Here is a 13,512-nt window from a genome sequence, read left to right as displayed (position 1 = left end):
GGAGAGCTTTATAAGAAAAGCGCGACCGGAGTGCTCCAAAGACGCATCTCCAAAGAGGAAGGGCGGCAACTTTTGGCCGAAATTCATGCCGGACTTGGTGGCCACCATGCCGCAGCTCGGGCGCTCGTAAGCAAGGCCTTCTATACAGGTTTCTACTGACCGACAGCTCGGGCAGACACATAGGACCTTGTCCAACATTGCGTCTGTTACCAGCTTTTTGCAAATCAAAGCCATATGCCACGTACCGCCCTCCAAACAATCCCAATAACTTGGCGCTTTGCGGTCTGGGAGCTCGATATGGTTGGACCCCTTAAAGGAGGAAGCCATAAGAAGAAATACTTGTTGGTCATGGTAGATAAATTCACCAAATGGATAGAAGCCAAGCCAGTTAAAATGGTCGAGTCCGGACCTGTGATAGACCTTATATCCGAGGTCGTACACCGCTACGGCGTCCCCCACAGCATTATCACCGATAATGACTCAAACTTCACAACCGACGAGGTGAAAACCTGGTGCAGCAAAATGGGAATAAAACTTGATTACGCCTCCGTCTATCACCCCAAAACAAATGGTCAAGTTGAACGAGCGAATAGTATTATTATTAGCGGCATTAAACCCAGATTAGTGTGATCCTTGAAGGAATCAGATACACACTGGGTCGAAGAGCTCGACTCTGTACTATGGGGGCTGCGGACCACGCCAAATCACACAACCGGATACACACCATTCTTTATGGTGTACGGCGCAGAGGAAGTGCTACCCTACGATATCATCCATGACTCACCTAGAGTGCGCATGTACGAAGAGAGAGAAGCCGAGCTGGATCGGCAGGACAACCTACATGCCTTGGAGGAGGAGCGTGACATCGCAAAGGCCCGTTCCGCATTCTATCAACAACAAGCTTGAAGGTATCAAAGCAGAGAAGTACGGGCCAAAACTTATAACATTGGCGGACTCGTTCTACGCCTACCAGAGAAGAAAAAGTACAAGCTCAAGCCCAAATGGGAGGGTCCCTTCATCATTGACAAAGTTCTCATCAGAGGTGCGTACCGTCTGCGTGATGCATCAGACAATCAACTCGAGCCGAACCCATGGAACGCGGCCAGATTCCAAAGATTCTAAGCCTAGTGCCGAACTCTGTGTTTGTCTCCTTACCTCCATCTTCCTTTTTGAATTATACCCCCTCTCTCTCCTTTTTATATATATAGCCTTAAAAGCATCAAGTATGCTTTGACTGCACACTCTGGCCGCGCTATGCGTGCTCAATATACCCGGGGGCTTCTTACACAGAAGCTTAATTGTCTTCTGGGCTTTATGCCCACCACATATGCGTCACTTCTCCAGATGTACCTTTTTTCACCACTATATGCATCGATATGACTTAAGTTTTGGCCAAGATGGGTTGCCTAGCTCTTGTGTTTATGCCCTACGTTCCCGTTAATTCGGCTTGGGCATAAGGGGAGCACCTCTGTGATTGTTACTGCCGGGTCAGCCGGATGTGTACCTCAGACTGGGTGAAGCTGAAAGCTAGCGTTCTTAAGGCAATATTCGGTCGGTGAACAAAATATGTATTTTACCTATTACAAAACATGCCCCCATATGCTTATATCCTACGTAAATTTTCGCAATTCAGACATGCATATCAATGCATGCACACCCAGGGAAAGGAACCCTTAACGGAACTATTGTCCCTGGAAGATGTTTCTTACTACCTATGTAATATAACATAACTAGTTGGGTACTTGTCTGTTCAAGCACTTATGACCCCTACGCCTGGTTTCCACGCGTGCCTCGGTTTTCACGTAACCGAGGGGTATTTGGATACACTCCGGACTGTTGGGTCCAGAGGTTGAAGCGAAAAGGTCCACCAAGACAAATGATTTACAATCCAACTAGTGACAAAATGTGTCCTTCGAAGTACAAAGTCACTTATACTGACTAAATTCTTCTTCTATACCATCCAACATGCTGTCTAGCCTATAGTCTTGTTGGGAATACTTAGTGGCTAATGCTACCTGGTCATACACCAGATGTACAGGGATCTCCTTCCCATCTGACCCTACAGGTTCGACCTCGGCCATGTGGTTCGGGTCAGCCTTGGTGTATCGCGTCTTCGCCATGGCCCAGGCTTCCCTTGCGCCTTGTCGGTAGGCTGATATCTTCCATAATCAGAAGCACTGCCGTGCTCCCTTGAGCATCTCCACAAGATCACCCATGCGTCCTGGCAGGGAGACGGATGGCCATAAGGCCTAGGCAATACCCTGCATCACCTGCCGAACTTGTTCATGCAGTTGTGAGAGCTCCTAAGATCGCCGACAGACCCAGGCATCTCCTCTTCGGGACGACCTTTCAACATACCTACAGACATAATTCTGTTAGCACGCTTCTTCGCCGAACATTATAGTGGTTCGTTAGAGCATTTACTGAATATGCCGCGTCGAAGCCTCCTATTGTCCTTTATAGAGTCAGCAAGCTGGGCCCAAACATCCTTTAATTCGACGTCCAGTCGGGTGTTCGCGTCCTGGAGAGTATTTTTCTCCTTTATAACCTTTGTAAGCACACACTCGCCAGCCTTCAGCTATCGCCGAACATGTTGCTCATCCTCTGCTATGATCTCCAGACTGCCTCCAGGATTGTCTGCAGAATCTATTTTTAGATTTGCGTTCATGCAGAATACTAAACTGGTACATGCCATTATTTTCGATCAAAACAAGTAATACCAGATGGGGCCTTCGTAGACTCCTCCATCACAGCAATTGTGGCCCGCAGTTGGGCCTTGCACTCCTCCAGCTCTTTAGATAGCTGGGTATTCTTCTCTGTCAGAACCTATGCACACGAGGATCCTTAAATCAGTTGTGCCAACTGTTTCAAGTATCAGGGGCTACTGATATACATACTTATCAAATTTTCTTACCCGTATATCCTTTACGTACTGGTCCGTGGCCCTGGCGAGGCCACCTTGAGCAGCCCGAATGTATGCGTCCCCTGAGTTGAAGGCATCGAATGCCTCTTCAGAGAAATTAGGGTCGCGTAGTGCGGCCCGACGTCGCCTATGATTCATGGCGCTCTCCACTTTGGAGTTTGTAGCGGAAAATCTATCCACATCCTCTGTTGGAGGATCGACCGCGTTGACCTCCGCCCTTGAGTCCGGCTGGTGGAAGCGTGACATGCAGGCTCTCCGGATATAGTCCGGCGAGCGCTTTTTCTGTCAGAAGACAATGGACATTGTTATATTTTAACAATGATAATTTCGTGGCAGGTTTTTAAACATACCTTTGCAACGGTGTCTCGATCCTGACCGCCTTCCTTTTAAGCCTACCCGGCTTCGGTGCCCCTTGTTGGTGAGTCACCGCGGGTTCGGCTTGGTGCCCCGATGGCCTTCCCTGTAAGACGCAATACGTGTGCGGTGGGTAAGGTGTAAAGAGGGAATCCTTTTTGGAAGTTGGGACTCTGGCTTTACTTACATGGGATACAGGGAGTAGGCCAGGATAATCAGCTATGATGGCCACCAAGACACCATCGCAGCTTAACTGATAAAATGTCCTGTCAACGAGCTCCACAAATGTGTCCGGATCTTCTTTGAGTCCTGGGTCGAGGGCCCGGTTGGGGTCCTCTGGCTGTGGAGATGGGCTGTGAACATCTCTCATAGCTCTTCGCAGTTCCTGCTATGAATTGACAAAGTAAACATTTGTGCTGAAAAATGTGGGAAAGACTGGAATAAAAGATAGCGACTCACTCAGCTTGGGGGGTTGTACATGGAGAACCTATCCCATGGCTTGATATGGACGAACTCCTCCTCTTCTCCTTTGTACAAATCGGACAGTATCTTCGCCAAAGCGGCGGGAGAGTCCGGACCTTTACGGCCACAGCGGGTGGCATCATCTTCTGCATTGAAGTGCCACATGGGTTTTCCTCGATATTGAAGTGGCTGCACTCCCCACATTATACATATGGACATAACCTCAATTATTGTCAGTCCTGATTTGGCCAACATATTTATCCTGTCCATCAGGAAAAGGATCTCTCTGTTATCTTCCTCCAAGGGGCTCCTGGGCCCCAGCTGTGGCGTTTCTTCAACGAGGCATTTACAAACTCAGGAAGGCCTTTCTGAATAGGGTCCGGAAGAGGGACATTCTCCATGTAGAACCATTCCGAAGGCCAGTCTTCGGATGTCTTCTTCGGGGTACCGGATAGGTATCCAGTCCCGGCGATGGGCCATATTTCGGCTCCACCCACTTGATATACCAACCCCTCCTGAGTGCGGGGTACCAGGCAGAATAGCCTCTTCCACAGCTCGAAATGAGCTTCGCAACCCAGAAATAGCTCGCAGAAGGCAACGTAGCCCGCGATATGCAGTATGGAGGCTGGGGTAAAGTTATGCAGCTGGAGGCCATAGAACTCCAGGAGCTCGCGGAGTGGATTGGAAATCCGAGTCCCCTCAGAAAATAGGGGACGAAGCATACCCGCTCTCCCTTGGATGGGTTTGGAGAGCTCTCCGCTTGCTCCCCTCCATTAAAAGTGGCTAGTCCAGCTCAGACGGGGACCATGTACGCAGGAGGGAGAAACCCCTTGGTCTGCAACTCTACTAGTCGGCTGTGGGGGACAGAACATTTCTCCCAATCGCCTGGCCTAGTGCTACGGGAGAGAGAGGAGGAACCGCGATGACCGACCATGGTGGTATGGATTTTTCCGGGCGCGCTCTGATGGATACTCGCTGGAAGGAGATGGTGTGATTTGGATCTGAGGATCCCCGTCTCTTTAAATAGACGATTTACTCACATGGTTGGGGTGGCAAATGTAAAAATGCCTCGACTTCTCGCATTTGCTCGACACATGGAGACATCCATTATTAAAGCATAGAAGCCGAGGAGCGCGGCATTGATGAGGAGCCAGACATTGCTCATTAAAACAATACTCTAGAGAATTTGGAGAAGAACCCGCCTTGCAATACCGAAGACAATCTGCGCGCCGGACTCATCGTCATTGAAGCCTGGTTCAGGGGCTACTGAGGGAGTCCTGGATTAAGGGGTCCTCGGATAGCCGGACTATAAACTTTGGCCAGACTATTGGACTATGAAGATACAAGATTGAAGACTTTGTCCCGTGTCCGGATGGGACTCTCCTTTGCGTGGATGGCAAGCTTGGCAATTCGGATATGTAGATCTTTTTCTCTGTAACCGACTCCGTGTAACCCTAGCCCTCTCCGGTGTCTATATAAACCGGAGGGTTTAGTCCGTAGGACAACGACAATCATAATCATAGGCTAGCTTCTAGGGTTTAGCCTCTACGATCTCGTGGTAGATCAACTCTTGTAATACTCATATCATCAAGATCAATCAAGCAGGAAGTAGGGTATTACCTCCGTCGAGAGGGCCCAAACCTGGGAAAACATCATGTCCCCTGCCTCATGTTACCATTAGCCTTAGGCGCACAGTTCGGGACCCCCTACCCGAGATCCACCGGTTTTGACACCAACAGTACCCTCGTAGACCGTAAGCGGAAGCGTTATGACAATGAGGTTGATGTAGTCGTACATCTTCATGATCCGACCGATCCAAGTACCGAACGCACGACACCTCCAAGTTCAGCACACGTTCAGCTCGGTGACGTCCCACGAACTCACGATCCAGCAGAGCTTCGAGGGAGAGTTTCATCAGCACGACGGTGTGATGACGGTGATGATGATGCTACCGATGCAGGGCTTCGCCTAAGCACCGCTATGATATGACCGAGGTGGATTATGGTGGAGGGGGGCACCGCACACGGCTAAAAGATCAATGATCAACTTGTGTATCTATGGGGTGCCCCCTCCCCCGTATATAAAGGAGTGGAGGAGGGGGAGGGGGCCGGCCATCTATGGCGCGCCCTGGAGGAGTCCCACTCCCACCGGGAGTAGGATTCCCCCCTTCCCTAGTTGGACTAGGAGAGAAGGAAGGGGGAGAGAGGGAGGAAGGAAAGGGGGTGCCGCCCCCCTCCTAGTCCAATTCGGACCAGAGGGAGAGGGGGCGCGCGGCCTGCCCTGGTCTCCTCTCTCTCTCTCCACTATGGCCCAATAAGGGCCATGCACTTACCGGGGGGTTCTGGTAACCTCTCGGTACTCCGGTAAAATCCCGATTTCACCCGGAACTATTCTGATGTCCAAATATAGGCTTACAATATATCGATCTTTATGTCTCGACCATTTCGAGACTCCTCGTCATGTCCGTGATCATATCCGGGACCCCGAACTACCTTCGGTACATCAAAACACATAAACTCATAATAGCGATCATCACCGAACGTTAAGCGTGCGGACCCTACGGTTCGAGAACTATGTAGACATGACCAAGACTCATATCCTATCAATAACCAACAGCGGAACCTGGATGCTCATACGAAGATCTTTATCGGTCAAACTGCATAACAACATACATTGTTCCCTTTGTCATCGGTATGTTACTTGCCCGAGATTCGATCGTCGGTATCTCAATACCTAGTTCAATCTCGTTACCGGCAAGTCTCTTTACTCATTCCGTAATGCATCATCCCGCAACTAACTCATTAGTTACATTGCTTGCAAGGCTTATAGTGATGTGCATTACCGAGAGGGCCCAGAGATACCTCTCCGAAAATAGGAGTGACAAATCCTAATCTTGATCTATGCCAACTCAACAAGTACCATCGGAGACACCTGTAGAGCACCTTTATAATCACCCAGTTACATTATGATGTTTGGTAGAACACAAAGAGTTCCTCCTGTGTCGGGAGTTGCATAATCTCATAGTCATAGGAACATGTATAAGTCATGAAGAAAGTAATAGCAATATACTAAACGATCAAATGCTAAGCTAACAGAATGGGTCAAGTCAATCACATCATTCTCTAATGATGTGATCCCGTTAATAAAATGACAACTCATGTCTATGGCTAGGAAACTTAACCATCTTTGATTCAACGAGCTAGTCAAGTAGAGGCATACTAGTGACACTCTGTTTGTCTATGTATCCACACATGTACTAAGTTTCTGGTTAATACAATTCTAGCATGAATAATAAACATTTATCATGATATAAGGAAATATAAATAACAACTTTATTATTGCCTCTAGGGCATGTTTCCTTCAAGTCTGTCTTTCATTCCAGATAGATCAGATATAACATCATCATGAGCAGCTGCAGTTTCAGTGTTGCTGGGGTCAGCTGATGCATAACTACTCTTGTGCGGTATTGTCGAGAAATAATCAACATCCTCCATGCCCGCCTCCCCTCTCATCTACTGGCTATCTGTCACTGTTAGAGTCTTCTGCATCATCATTGACTCCTCAATTTCCTTTCGAACAGTCGGGTACATGTCCTTCCTCAACCTTTCATACAATTCATTCTGCTTCATTTCACTCCTTGCTTATTTCATGCCGAGCCTCTCTTCTTAGCTGAGTGTGGAAGCCCTCTTGCGCGGGACATTAACACCTATACCCCGTGCACGGCCAGGGGGAATCTCTTGTTTCCAGAGCATCAGACAGAATGTCACATGTCCCTGAGTTCCTATAAAACCTTCCAAGGATCTCGGAAGCCTTTAACATCGCGTAATACAATTTTTCGTCATGTGAGTTTTCAAAGTAATAAGTTCCGTCATCACGCCTCCTTGCACGTGCCCGCAAGTAGTCTCTAGTGCGCGCCCCTGATTTCACTAAAGGCCGGTTTCCCACTCACAACTACTGCTTCTTTGTCCTCCTGGTCCCATGTCGGTTTCATGCCGTAGTATCCTGCCACACCCATACGGTGTGTGTGTGTGTGTGTGTGTGTGTGTGTGTGCATGTATGTTCCTCTTCTGAAGTTCCAATTGCTTGACACTCTTCTCAGCAAACTCTGTAGTTGCCCTGACCCTTTTGAATTCTACCCATTTTGCCTTTGTAATTTGGGGGTATGCGGGGATTGGGTCCTTGCCTTCACTCAAGTACTTCTTGTACAACACGTGCTTCCAGTTTCTCCAAGCATCCCTAGCCTTCTTAAGTGCAGCGTGTTCCACATGCATTCTCCACTGCTTTGGAACGTTGAAGTGATCCATGATCTCCCAGACTATCCTTTGCGTGTTTCTGTGTCAGCCTTCCGAAACCCCGATAGATTAATGTTGAGCCTTGCCCTGCCAACAAATACACACACACTCTCAAACCTCGTGCATGCTTTATCTGGTTTAGTTGGAGACAAAGACTTTAAATCGATGTTGGTTACTTCATATACACCTTTAGGCTGGTGTGTAGGCTTCCTTGAAGCGTTCCTCCGTGTCTTGACCAGAAGGGTAATTGCTGCAGCTCTATCCCGTTCCAGATTACTTGATCCCTCACCATCTGTGGAAGACCTAGGGTTGTTGGAATCAGATGAAGATGCATCGCCTGAAGCATGAGTGCTGTCGCTGCTCACTACAAAAAAAGACACATCCGTGACATTTTGGGTCGAACGAAATTTTCTCTGTCATACTTATGACACTTCTGTGACTTGTGAAAAAACCCGGTATCATCATAGATGTGGTGGGGTCCTACTTATATGACAAAAAATCATGACAGAAAATGGGCTTTTTATCTTGGGCGGGACGGAGACGAAGCTGCATGACATTCCTTGGGCCGTCCATGACGGAAAAAACCGTGGTAGAAGCAAGGGCGAGGAAAATTTCGGGGAGTTCCCGGTTACGGTGGGTGGTCGGGGGCCGAGCGATGCGCGTTTCTCTCGTACGTATGCACTTGTGTGCAAGGCGTTGGGCTCTAACTGAACCCGAGCGAGGCGTTGGGCTCTAACTGAACCCGAGCGATTGCACTGTAGGCTACGCGTTAACTGAACCCGATCGAGTGATTCCTTTGCTATTGCTGCTAACTGAAGCCGATCGATGCTGCCTCTGGATGAACAGTGAGCGTTGTTGGGGGGTTTGGATGAACAGTTCATGGTGGGGGTTGGATGAACAGGAACCCGTGGTAGTAGAGGCCATTGCCGCTGGATGAACAGTACCCCGATCGATCGTGCCGGTGGATGAACATGACCCCATGGAGGGCTGGATGAACAAGACCCCGTGGTGGGCTGGTTGAACAGTAGCCGGTGGAGGGCTGGATGAATAGTAGCCCGTGGAGGGGTGGTTGAATAGGACCCTGTGGAGAGGGCTGGCTGAACAGTAGCCAATGGAGGAGCGGTGGAGGCTGGATGTATAGGAACTCGTGGATGAACAGTCGCAGGTGGAGGCTGGAGGAGGTCGATGGTGGATGAACAGTAGCCCGTGGAGGCTGGAGGAGGTTGACGGTGGAGATGAACAGTATCCCGTGGAGTCCCGTTTTGCGGTACGCCACATCCCTCCCGATGAACAGGACCGCCGTTTCGACCGTAGCGCTCCAACACAAGTCCGTTTCCTCCGTTTTGCGATACGCCACACCCCTCCCGATCAACAGGACCCCTGTTTCGACCGTAGGAGGTCCGTTTCCTCCGTTTTGCGGTACGCCAGACCCTCCCGATGAACAGGATCCCGTTTCCATCGTGGCTGGTCGAACACAAGGCTGTTTCCACCGTTCTGCGGTACGCCAGGCCTCGTTTCCATCGGCTATTCTGTCCAAGCCGGTTGGCTCCCGATGAACAGCACACGTTCCGTTGCCTCCCGATGAACACAACGCATTCTGTTGCCTCCCCATGAACATGATGACGACGCAGTTTCTCCGTTCCGACCCAGCCACAGCCATGTACATGAGCCCTGGCCGTATGTATGCGCGAGTAGGCGTTCGAGATCCCGCCTGTATGTACGTACGTGGCCGTATTTACTTTCTTGCACCCTGGCTGCTGTACTTACGTGTACATGCTACGTGCGCGCCTCTACTACCACACGTGCGCGCCTCTGCCACCACACGTGCCCTTCCTTACACGACCACAGTTCAACGCTGGAGCCTGCAGACAGACCGATCGACCAGTATGTACGGACACGTTCGCGACCAGAATGACAACGCTACGTATGCCTCGACCGGGTGGGTCCCGACTGTCAGGCACTTCCTTGCGTGCGAAGATGTAGCTGGTGGGTCCCAGCAGTCAGGGGGTGAATCATTTTTTTGCCCATAATATGGACGCACTTCCTTGCGTGCGAAGATGTAGCTGGTGGTCCCAGCAGTCACAGGGGAAATGTTATTTTTGCGAAATACAATGGCCCGTCCGATGGGTCCTGATGTCAGGTGGAGGAATCATTGTTTTTCGCGTAATAAGGAGGCACTTCCTTGCTGCGGCCGTGGACCCAGCTGTCAGCCTCTCCACGTACAGTACTCTTCCGATGCAAGTCGTTCCTTGACCATGTTGACCACGCTGCGTCGAGAGCAGCAGGGCTGTCACATCCCTAGCCTTGCTTTGCACTTGGACTAGCTTGGTTGTTGCATCATGTCTAATTTATTTGAAAGTTGAAATGGGGATTGCTCAAACCCTAGCACCAGATCAAATCAACTAGGTTCAAATAAAAATATTCTCAATGAACCCAAAATGCCCTTCAGAAAATTTCATCATTTTTGGATTATTCTAGAACCTCTCCCAAAAATGGTGCACATTTTTCTAGGCCATTCTGGATTTTTGAATTAAATCATATGTTATTTGCATTTGGGCATTTAATTGCTAAATAATATTTTAAATGCTCAAATAATCACAAACTGAAATGTTTGTTGTTGGAAATATTCCAAACAGTGACATTGAGCAGTTTCATGATTTTTGGAAATGCCCTGGCATTTTTATTAAAGCCAAACACAATTATAGAAAATTGAAAACAAAAACAATTTAGAAAAGAGAGAGAGAATGCTTACCTGGGCCACTTACCAGGCCACCTACCTGTGCAGCCCACCAAAGCCGGCCCAGCCCACCACCGCTTTCCCCCCTGTCGTCTTCCTCCCCCGCCAGAAGGACGGAGGCGCGTGCCCGCCCCGCGTAGGCCACCTCCTGCCTCCCTGCCTACCTGGCTCCTCCCTGTTGCTCCTAGACGACGCCACGACGTCGCCACACACCCCCCCTCCAGGCCCTCTCACTCTCTCAAGTGTTTTCCCCCTCCTCTGCTCTCTTCCCGAACGGAGCCCGTCGCCGCCGCTCGTCGTTCCTGCAGCCACTGGCCACCCCTCGCCCTGCCGATGAGCTCAGGAGCTCCGCCTCAACCCCCTATTCCTTCCCACTGAGCCACGCCCCTCCGGAAGCCCTGCAGCGTCGTCCTCAAGCTCATCTTCAACCTCCGGCCGCCGGTAACCTCATCATCGATTTGCCGCCGTCCGTGCTTCCTCGAGCCGCTGACCTTCCTTGCATGATCCCCGTGAGCCCCTGAACCTATTCCCCCTCTCCTTTGCCCTGCACGGCTGCTGTAGTCATCATGTCTGTCGAGCCCGAGAGCTCTCTGCCGCTGGCCATGGCGCCATCGTAGCTAGAGCTCAGCCATGACGCGTCCGAGCACACCCACGTGCTCGGCGCATCCCCAGGTGCCGTAGCAACTCACAGCTCGTCCTGCCGTTCGCTACAATGCTGTTCCCGAGCACACCCGAACTCCGGCGATCGCTGACCTTCACGCCGTCGTCACTACACGCCACCCCAGCACCTACCGCTGCCACCACTTGATGTGCCCCGCTGCGTGCATTCGAACGCAACAGACCGCGGCCAAAATGATGCCCTGTGGCTCATTTCCGAGCCCTTCCGCCATGCCTGTCGTCGCCGGCGTCGAGCCTCCGGCGAGTTTGACCCCCCCCGCTGACCGTTGACCCGGGTGGACCCAGTTTGACCCTCTGGGTCACTGACGTGTGGGCCCCAGGCCACTAACTAAACTAGGTTAGTATTAGTTTAACGCTAACTAAACTTAGTTAGTTTAAATTGACACTGACAGACGGGACCCACAGGCCAGGGTTGACCTGGACCGTCTCAGTTGACCTGCTGACGTCACAGTGACGTAGTGCTGACGCAGTTAATTATTTTCTGGATTTATTCTTATTCAGGAAATTTCAGAAAATAATGCTAACTTCAGAAATTCATAGAAATTCAACCGTAACTCCAAATGAAATAAATTATATATGAAAAATGATCAGAAAAATCCAATCTATCCATCTGTACCATTTTCATGCATGTTAGAACAACTTATAGCTGCTGTTTAGCACAAATCATATAATGGCATTTAAACTTTCACATATGGAGTTTGGATTTGAACTTAGGGTTCAAACCAACTTCATTTAACTTTGTTGCAAGTTGCATTAGCTCAAAACACCAGCATGTTGCCATGTCATGATCATGCATCATAATGTCGCATTGCATTGATTGTGTTTCCTCTCTCTTGCCGGTAATTGTTCCCTCTCAGTAGACGACGTACCGACGATGAGTTCAATGACACCGATGAAGAGCTATCCTATCTTCAGAAGTGCCAGGCAAGCAAAACCCCCTTGTTCATTCCGATACAATCCCACTCTCTCGCTCCTGCACTCTTTTACTGCATTAGGACAACAACGATACATCTGTTACTTGCTACGGTAGTTGAACCCCCTTATCCTCTGCATGACCTGTCATTGCCACAGTAAATAGATGAAACCCACTAGCATGAGTAGGAGTTGTTTGAGCCCTGATGTGCCTACTCATTCATGCTTGTTTCTCATGCCTGCTATGCTTAGAGTTGTGTCAGGTCTGATTCATCGGGGATGAATCGGAGGTGTGTGAAGATGTCCTATTGTTGAGAGCTAAGTGTGTGAACACGATTTGGTAAAGGTAGCGGTGAGAGGCCATGTAGGAGTACATGGTGGGTTGTCTCATTGAAACCGTCCTCAGGAACTGAGTTCTGTGTTTGTGATCCATGAACAGCTACTACCACACATTGGGTTCCGGTAACTCGGCCCCTCTCGGCTTATTAATCAACTTGATCTCTGTCCAGGAGTCGCAACTAGTTTCTGGTGTTTGTAGGTACTGTTAGTAGTCTACCAAGTGGCACCCGGTACAGGTGGGCTTGGGATAGACTTGGCACCGTGGCTCGGTATACCAAGCGTAGATCCACCCGTTGAGGTGGGCTTGGGAACCCTGCACACATCGTTTGGGGCCGTGAGCGACACCCCGGCCGGATCTCCTTGCGGATGGAACCCGAATAGGCAATAAACATGGACTAGAGACTTGTGAGGTTAGTCAGGTCGTGGCCGACTCCCTCGCCAGGCTTCCGCTTGAAGGTTGCCGAGATACATGACGTGTACATGGCGGTAAGTGGCGAGAGCGTGTGTGAAGAAGTACACCCCTGCAGGGTTAATATGATCTATTCGAATAGCCGTGTCCGCGGTAAAGGACTTCTGGGTTGCCTGTACAGTTCATAGATAACTTGAAGTGGATACTCTAAAATGCGCAAGATAAGCGTGAGTGCTATGGATGGCGTTCTCGTAGGGAGACGGGAGCGGATCCATAATGGTGTATTGATGTGGTGAATAAGTGGACTCGTGTGCGCCACCTCAAAAGAGTTACTTGCAGTCGTAGTTCAGGATAGCCACCGAGTCAAAGCTGGCTTGCTGCAGTTAAACCCCACCATTCCTTTGTT

This window comes from Triticum aestivum, chromosome 5B, assembly GCF_018294505.1.
Source record: "Triticum aestivum cultivar Chinese Spring chromosome 5B, IWGSC CS RefSeq v2.1, whole genome shotgun sequence".
NCBI lineage: Eukaryota > Viridiplantae > Streptophyta > Magnoliopsida > Poales > Poaceae > Triticum > Triticum aestivum.
Note: the sequence above shows the minus strand (reverse complement) of the source record.